At 42.1% G+C, this 6,498-nt stretch overlaps 1 protein-coding gene across 1 annotated transcript in view; it reads left to right on the top strand.

Moving 5' to 3' along the window:
• Positions 1-6,498, top strand: part of Morc1 (MORC family CW-type zinc finger 1) — a 188,581-nt gene that overhangs the window by 30,915 nt on the left and 151,168 nt on the right. The gene's annotated exons all lie outside the window — the stretch shown is intronic.

Raw genomic sequence — 6,498 nt, forward strand, 5'->3', positions numbered from 1 at the left:
CTATTATCCGTAGGTTTGGTCTTCTCATTGTGTCCTGGATTTCATGGATGTTTTGAGTTAGGATCTTTTTGCATTTTGCATTTTCTTTGATTGTTGTGCCAATGTTCTCTATGGAATCTTCTGCACCTGAGATTCTCTCTTCCATCTCTTGTATTCTGTTGCTGATACTCACATTTATGTTTCCAGATTTCTTTCCTAGGGTGTCTATCTCCAGCATTGCCTCACTTTGGGTTTTCTTTATTGTGTCTACTTCCCTTTTATGTCTAGTATGGTTTTGTTCATTTCCATCACCTGTTTGTACATGTTTTCCTGTTTTTCTTTAAGGAATTGCAACTCTTTAGCAGTCTTCTCCTGTATTTCTTTAAGTGAGTTATTAAAGTCCTTCTTGATGTCCTCTACCATCATCATGAGATATGCCTTTAAATCTGGGTCTAGGTTTTCGGGTGTGTTTGGGTTCCCAGGACTGGCTGAGGTGGGAGTGCTGAGTTCTGATGATGGTGAGTGGTCTTGGTTTCTGTTAGTAAGATTATTACGTTTAACTTTCGCCATCTGGTAATCTCTGGAGTCAGTTGTTATAGTTGTCTCTGGTTAGAGCTTGTTCCTCTCGTGATTCTGTTATTCTCTACCAACAGACCTGGGAGACTAGCTATCTCCTGAGTTTCAGTGGTCAGAGCACTCTCTGCAGGCAGGCTCACCTCTTTCAGGGAAGGTGCACAGATATCTGGTGTTAGGACTTGCCTCCTGGCACAACATGAACGTCTGAAACAGGACCTGTCCCAGAAGCTGTTAGCTTCTGTAGTTCACACTCTCACCTGTGCAGACTAGTCTCAGTGGGATCCAGGGACCGAGATGACTCCCTCAGGTACTCCGGCAAAGCCCTCCGGGGCCAGGTGGACACTTCTCTCCTGGCAGGGAAGGTGTCTGGATGTCTGGAGCTCGAAAAGGGCTGCCTCAGAAGCTCTGTGGCTTCAGATTGTCCCAGAAGTTGTTAGCTTCTGTAGTCCACACTCTCACCTGCGCAGACTAGTCTTGGTGGAACCCGGGAACCAAGATGTCTCCTGCAGATGCTCCGGCAACTCCCTCCCATGACAGTTCATTTTATATTATTTATAAAGGGAAATTAGGCCAGACAGGTGGTTCCCCAAAACATGTTCAAACCTCCACTGGCCTGGTCTGCTTCTTAAACAGGCCTCACCAAACTTCATATTCAGACTCTCTGGATATCAAGGTTGGAGAATAATACATTCCAGATGTTTCTCAGGGGACAAAATGCCAGAACAATTGGAGATCATTGGGTAATAAGACTTACAAAGTCCCTTAAAAGTGTACTCCTATTTCACATATACTAAAACAAACAACAACAGACTTCAGTGTTATCACAAATCAACAAAGGTGGGTATATGTGAGATGTGAGTAAGGAGCAAAGAAGAATATGACCGAAGGTGAAAAGAATATGGAGAGAAATCAACTACAGGGTTTGTCTGCTCAGGTGTCCTTGTGTGAACTCCCCTTGTTTCTGTAATAAACAAATGAATTAGGATCATCATTCTTATTTACTATGGACCCAAGGTAAACAGAACGAGATGGAACAGAGAGAAGGTACACGTGGAATCTCTAAGAAAGTGAGATTGCTGTAAAATAACTTACCAAGGCTTTCAGTAACAAACCAAAGGGTATGAGACCTCTCAGTGTCAGACTAAAGGACAAAAAGGGACTTCAAATGCAACTTAAGGGGCTGGAGAGTTGCTTCTGTGACTAGGAAGGCTGCTGCTTCTCCAGAGGAGCCGAGTCTTATTCCCAGCAGTCTAGTTGGGCAGCTCACAACTCTATATTTCTGACTCCAGAGCATCAAAGGCTTTCTTCTGACTTCTACACAGTCACACACACACCCACACACACACCCACACCCATACACATATATACACACAGTCATATACAAAGTCACATGTATAGCACATAAATAAAAATTGTCCTTTAAAAAATAATTTACTATAATTCAATTTGTTTTATGTGTTGTTAGCTAGTCTAATCTTAAATTTCTTACTAGCTGTGTATGTTTTAAGTAAAAAGAAACATGAAAATGATTTTAGTATTGTTTAATTTAATCTGATATATCTAAAATAATAGAGATTGAAATAATAAAGATTGAAATAATTCAATCTCTTCAATTTTCAATAGAGATTGAAAATAATAAAATAATAAAGATTGAAATAATTCAATCTCAATATGAAAAATACCAAAAATGTGTTTCTTTGTTTGGCTGTGGGTCTCTGCATCTGTTCCCTCTCCCCACCCCTAGTCTTTGACTCTAGAGTATGTTTTAGACATACAGCCCACAGGAATTCAGAGTGGTACCCAGTAGCCACAGTAGTCAATAGCTACTATACTCAACAGAATTGTTTTAGCCTGAGGTGTCATTATTCTTGTAAACACACCAGCTTAGCAGAGAGCATTGTTTCTTTTACCTTTGAGGTGAAACTTAGAAAGTCTCTTTTAGCTTATTGTTTGAAATATATGCTTTTCTTGGATTACCTTTTGTAATTTTTCCTCGGTTTTATAACATGTGGAATTCTGAATAAACAGGAATAGGGAGGATTTTGTTCATTTAGAAAAAAGAAGAAAAAACACATCCAGCCTAATTGCTGTAGTGCTGGGAACCCCCTTGCCAGCATTAATTTGCCAATATCAGGATGGAGGCCAGAGTTGTTATGGGCACCTCCATTACACTCTCCATGCTTCCCACTGCCCCTGCCCTTCTGTTTAACAGTTGGTTCCAGAACTGATATTTCATGCTATTTAAAAGCTTTGAATACACATTTTCAAGTCGTTATCTGTCAGAGTGCCTTGGCATTTCAACATTAATGTCAGAAAACAGTACATTATTAGAGGAATAATTTGTCAACCTAAGTTGAGGGAGAAAGTTCTCGCTGCTGTTTCCAGGTTGTGTAATGATGCCTGAAGTTTCTCAAGACATTTATGCAGTCAATACAAAATAAAATTAATCAGACCAAAGACATCTTATAGTTTTGAGTAGGGAAATTGACAGTTTATTTACTCATTAATTAATTAATTAATTAATTCACTTTACATCCTGATTGCTGCCTTCTGTCCTGATCCCTCCCTCACACGAGCTCCTCCCCCAACCTCCCTCCCCTTCTCCTCTGAGAGGGTGGTGATCCTTCCTGGTTATCCCCCCATCTTGGCAATTCAAGTCTCTGCAGGGCTAGGTACACCCTCCCCCTATGAGGCCAGACAAGGCAGTCCAGTTAAGGGAGCATATTCCACAGATAGGCAACAGCTTTAGAGATAGCCCCCGCTCCAGTTGTTGGGGGACTTACATGAAGATAGAGCTGCACATTTGCTACATATGTGCAGAGGTTCTAGGTCTAGCACATGTATGTTCTTTGGTTGGTTCAGTCTCTGAGAGACCCAAGGGTCCATGTTAGGGTCCATGATGGTCTCCCTGTGGAGTTCCTATTCACTTCAGGGCCCTCAGTTCTTTCGTCTCTTCCATAAGAGTCCCCAAACTCCATCCAATGTTTGACTGTGGGTCTCTGCATCTGTTTTAGTCAGCTGCTGATGGAGCGAACCTATGAGAGGAAGTTATGTGAGGCTCCAGTCTGCAAGCATAACAGAGTATCATAAATAGTGTCAGGAACTGGTTCTTGTCCATGAGATGGGTCTTAAGTTGGGCTGGTTACTGGTTGGCCATTCTCTCAGTCTCTGCTCCATCCATTTCCTTGTACTTCTTGTTGACAGGATAAGTTTTGGGTTGAAAATTTTGTGGGTAGGTTGGTGTCCCTAACATTCCAAATGGGGTTTGTGCCTGGCTATAGGAGATGACCTCTTCAGGGTCCATATTCTCACTGCTATAAGTCTCAGCTAAGGTCACTCCCATTGATTCCTGGGAACCTATCCCCCCCCCAGGTCTCAAGCAAGTCCTCAAGATGGCCCCTCTGTCAGCTGCAGATTTCTTTTTTTTTTTAAATATTTTTTTTATTATGTATTTTCCTCAATTACATTTCCAATGCTATCCCAAAAGTCCCCCATATCCTCCCTACTCACCCATTCCCACTTTTTGGCCCTGGCGTTCCCCTGTACTGAGGCATATAAAGTTTGCGTGTCCAATGGGACTCTCTTTCCAGTGATGGCCTACTAGGCCATCTTTTGATACATATGCAGCTAGAGTCAAGAGCTCCGGGGTACTGATTAGTTCATAATGTTGTTGCACCTACAGGGTTGCAGATCTCTTTAGCTCCTTGGATACTTTCTCTAGCTCCTCCATTGGGGGCCCTGTGATCCATCCAATAGCTGACTGTGAGCATCCACTTCTGTGTTTGCTAGGCCCCGGCTTTGTCTCACAAGAGACAGCTATATCAGGGTCCTTTCAGCAAACACTTGCTAGTGTATGCAATGGTGTCATCGTTTGGAGGTTAATTATGGGATGGATCCCTGGATATGGCAGTCTCTAGATGGTCCATCCTTTTGTCTCAGCTCCAAACTTTGTCTCTGTAACTCCTTCCATGGGTGATTGTCATTCTCCTGGCCCTCTGGCCCTCTCTCCTTTCTCTTCCTACACCTGATCCTGAAGCTCCCCGAGTCCCCTCCCCATCCCCTCTCCCACCCAGTTCTCCCCCTCCATCTCCCTCTTATGATGATTTTAATTACCTTTCTAAGAGAGATTCAAGCATCTTTGCTTGGCCTTCCTTCTTGTTTAGCTTCTGTGTGTATCCTGTACTTTATGGCTAGTATCCATTTATCTAATAAAAAAATTTAAAAAAAAAAAGAAATGTACCTGGGTTTGAATTTAAGTAGGTACAGTAAAATGGCTCATCACTATAGAATACATCAAATAAAATTTAAAATTCTCCTCCATCCACCTCCCAAGTGCTAGGCTTATAAGACTCTACCTCTGTTTCCATTTTTATACATTATAAAATTGGTTGTGAAACAATGTTCTTAAATTTTTTTATTGGATATGGTCTTTATTTACATTTCAAATGTTATCCCCTTTCCCAGTCCTCCACCCCTGAAATCCCTATCCTATCCTCTCTCCCCCTGCTTCTATGAGGGTATTCTCCACCCACACACCCACTCCCACCTCCCTACCCTCAGTTCCCCTACACTGGGGCATCTATTGAGCCTTCAAAAGACCAAAGACCTCTCCTTCCATTGATGCATGACAAGGCCATCCTCTGCTACATGTGTAGCTGGAGCCATGTGTGCTCGTTTGTTGATGGCTTAGTCCCTGGGAGCTCTTGGGCAACTGGTTGTTTGATGTTGATGTTCTTCTTGAGGGGTTGCAATCCCCTTCAACTCCTTCAGTCCTTTCTCTAACTCCTCTATTGGGGACCCCACACTCAGTGCAATGGTTGGCTGTGAGCATCTGTCTCTGTATTTATAGGGCTCTGGCAGGGCCTTGCAGGAGACAGCTATATCAGGCTCCTTTCAGCATGTACTCCTTGGCATCCACAATAGTGTCTGGGTTTGGTGACTGTATATAGGATGAATCCCCAGGTGGGACAGTCTCTGGATGGCCTTTCCTTCAGTCTCTGCTCTATACTTTATCTCCATAATTGCTCCTTGTGAGTATTTTGTTCTCCTTCTAAGAAGGAGCAAAGCACCCACACTTTGGTCTTCCTTTTTGAGCTTCATGTGATTTGTGAATTGTATCTTGGTTATTGGGAGCTTTTGGGATAATATCCACTTATCAGTGAGTGCATAACATGTGTGTTCTCTTGTGACTGGGTTACTTCACTTAGGATGATATTTTCTAGTTCTATCCATTTATGTAAAAATGTCATGAATTTATCATTTTTAATAGCTGAGTAGTACTCCATTGTGTAAATGTACCACATTTTCTGTATCCATTCCTCTGTTGAAGGACATATGGGCTTGTTCCAACTTCTGGCTATTATGAATAAGTGGAGCATGTGTCCTTATTGCATGTTGGAACATCTTCTGGGTATAGGTCCAGGAGTAGTATAGCTGGGTCTTCAGGTAATACTACGTCCAATTTTCTGAGGAACTGCCAAACTGATTTCTAGAGTGGTTGTACCAGCTTGCAATCCCACCAGCAATGGAGGAGTGTTCCTCTTTCTCTATATCCTCACCAGCATCTGTTGTCACCTGAGTTTTGTATTTCAGCCATTCTGACTGGTGTGAGGTGAAATCTCAGAGTCGTTTGACTTGCATTTCCCTGATGACTAAGGATGTTGAACACATCTTTAGGTGTTTCTCAGCCAGTCTATATTCCTCAGATGCCCTATTTTTTAATAGGGTTATTTGGTTCTCTGGAGTCTAACTTCTTGAGTTCTTTGTATATATTGGATATTACCCCTCTATCGGATGTAGGGTTCATAAAGATCTTTTCCCAATCTGTTGGTTGCCTTTTTGTCCTATTGACAGTGTCCTTTGTCTTACAGAAGCTTTGTAATATTTTTTAAAAAAGATTTATTTATTATATGTGAGTACACTGTAGCTGTCTTTAGACACTCC

Source organism: Mus caroli, chromosome 16 (genome assembly GCF_900094665.2).
Source record: "Mus caroli chromosome 16, CAROLI_EIJ_v1.1, whole genome shotgun sequence".
Taxonomy (NCBI): Eukaryota; Metazoa; Chordata; class Mammalia; order Rodentia; family Muridae; genus Mus; species Mus caroli.